Source organism: Nerophis lumbriciformis, linkage group LG14 (genome assembly GCF_033978685.3).
Source record: "Nerophis lumbriciformis linkage group LG14, RoL_Nlum_v2.1, whole genome shotgun sequence".
NCBI classification, from domain to species: domain Eukaryota; kingdom Metazoa; phylum Chordata; class Actinopteri; order Syngnathiformes; family Syngnathidae; genus Nerophis; species Nerophis lumbriciformis.
This window is the reverse complement of record NC_084561.2, coordinates 7,100,935-7,103,823: the sequence shown is the minus strand read 5'-3', so window position 1 is coordinate 7,103,823 and position 2,889 is coordinate 7,100,935.

Below are 2,889 nucleotides of genomic sequence, written 5' to 3'. Positions count from 1 at the left end.
TGTGTGATATCATGTGCGATACAAGCAGTCCTGCAGTGTTTACTAGTATGTGATATCATGGATGATACAAGCAGACCTGCAGCGTGTTTACGTGTTTGATATCATGAACGATACAAGCAGTCCTGCCGCGTGTTTATTTGTGTGTGATATCATGTGCGATACAAGCAGTCCTGCACTGTTTACTTGTGTGCGATTTCATGTGCGATACAAGCAGTCCTGCAGTTTGTTTACTTGTTTGTGATATTATGTGCGATACAAGCAGTCCTGCAGCGTGTTTACTTGTGTGTGATATCATGTGCGATACAAGCAGTCCTGCAGCATGTTTACTTGTGTGATATCATGTGCGATATAAGCAGTTCTGCAGCGTGTTTACTTGTGTGTGATATCATGTGCAATACAAGCAGTCCTGCGGCGTGTTTACTTGTGTGTGATATCATGTGCGATACAAGCAGTACAGCAGCGTGTTTACTTGTGTGTGATATCATGTGCAATACAAGCAGTACTGCAGCGTGTTTATTTGTGTGTGATATCATGTGCGATTCAAGCAGTCTTGCGACGTGTTTACTTGTGTGTGATATCATGTGCGATAGAAACAGTCCTGCAGTGTTTACTTGTGTGTGTGATATCATGTGCGATACAAGCAGTCCTGCAGAGTGTTTACTTGTGTCTGATATCATGTACGATACAAGCAGTCCTGCAGCATGTTTATGTGTGATATCATGTGCGATACAAGCAGTCCTGCCGTGTGTTTACTTGTGTGTGAGATCATGTGCGATACAAGCAGTCCTGCACAGTGTTTACTTGTGTGTGATGTCATGTGCGATACAAGCAGTCCTGCAGCATGTTTACTTGTGTGTGATATAATGTGCGATACAAGCAGTCCTGCACAGTGTTTACTTGTGTGTGTGATATCATGTGCGATAAAAGCGGTCCTGCAGAGTGTTTACTTGTGTGTGATATCATGTGCGATACAAGCAGTCCTGCAGCGTGTTTACTTGTGTGTGATAACATGTGCGATACAAGCAGTCCTGCAGCGTGTTTACTTGTCTGTGAGATCATGTGCGATACAATCCGTCTTGCAGAGTGTTTATTGTGATATCATGTGCAATACAAGCAGTCCTGCGCAGTGTTTACTTGTGTGATATCATGTGCGATACAATCAGTCCTGCAGTGTGTTTTCTTGTGTGTGCTATCATGTGTGATACAAGCAGTCCTGCAGCGTGTTTACTTGTCTGTGAGATCATGTGCGATACAATCCGTCTTGCAGAGTGTTTATTGTGATATCATGTGCAATACAAGCAGTCCTGCGCAGTGTTTACTTCTGTGATATTATGTGCAATACAACCATTAGTCATTAGGCGTGTGTGGATCGACACAAATGTCGACTCAAGAGTGGTATCGGCATTGGGTCGATTGGGTGAGGAAGTCGATATTTGTATGGTTAAGAATTTGTAAATAAAAGTCAAAACTTTTAATGTTTGTCAAATTGGGTTTGATTTTGCTCAAGCAAACAAAATATAATAATACGGATAATTGTGGTATCTTCTTGATCGTTCCGGAACATTTTTGGCTCGATGATGAACCAAAACAAACATTATGTTTTACTATTCTGTTATTGATGCTTTATGGCAAGGCTCCAAAGTGTGGCTTGCAGATAATTTTTTTACATATTATAAAAAATAATATAAAAAAAAAAAAAACGTTAAAAAGTGGAATAAAAAGAGCAAACAGGAGAAATGTAAGAAGAAAAAGTTGCAATGTTGACTCTATTTTTTTGTTCTTTAAAACTGCCTTTGCTTAAAAAATAATAATGAATCAAAATCAACATTATGAATTATTGACATATTTAAGGCTCCAATGACTTCACATCAAATATTACACTTTGATATATTTTAGGGGTAATTTTTATTGACAAAAAGCACCAAACATAAGAACAAATATAAATAATATAAATATAAATATAAAATCTTGTAATTGATGGACACAGCTGAAGTTGATGTAGAAATTCATGTATTAAAAGTAAATAAAAAATAATACATGACTTATTTTAACACTATTATGACTCACTGGGACTTTTAGTGTAATTTATTTGAAACCTGCTCATTGTTCAACATTTTTTATGAATAATAACAACATTACTTCACAGGAGAAACTCCACTTTGAAATATCTTTTGGGGAAAATGTTGCATATTTTGTTTATGTCGGTTTGGTCGCAGGACAACAATATTTATATTACAATAATATTTACTTAATAATTATTAATATTTAATACTGTTCATTAGTATTTTGAACATGGAGGATATCTTGCCAAATTGTTCACTAATAACTTTTAAAAAAAATGTTTTATTTGATCTCTGTCCAGTGGGTTGGTCGGATTACGATCAACAAATTCTATGATCTAAAAATAAAAAATGGATGGACTTTGCAAAATGCTTCTATCTGATAAATAAGCTATGTGAGTTGTTTGGGGAGAAAAAAGAACATTTGACGTGTTTTTAAAAATATTTCTGTCAAACTTTTTTTTTTTTTATAACTGTCGGTATCAGCGATACCAGCCCTATTTGCTTGGTATCGCATCGATACCAACATATGCAGTATCGCCCCGCTCCTGATAATGTACAGTAGTGTAGCTTCATTACGCTCAGCTCTGCCCTCAAGCGGCCGCCCACGTCATTACAACAACAATGTTTACAAGAAGAGGTTCTATTACATGTTGGTGCAAAAGATAAATATTAAAAACCTTTAAGGAAGACAACAAATATTATTAGTCAGCTGGAATTTTTCTTTTTACAAAAAGACATACTTTTTATGCATGTTTTGGAGAAAAATTCAATTAAATTCAAATAAAAAATGTGTTGAATAATGGCTATAAAAAGAATAACATCCAGA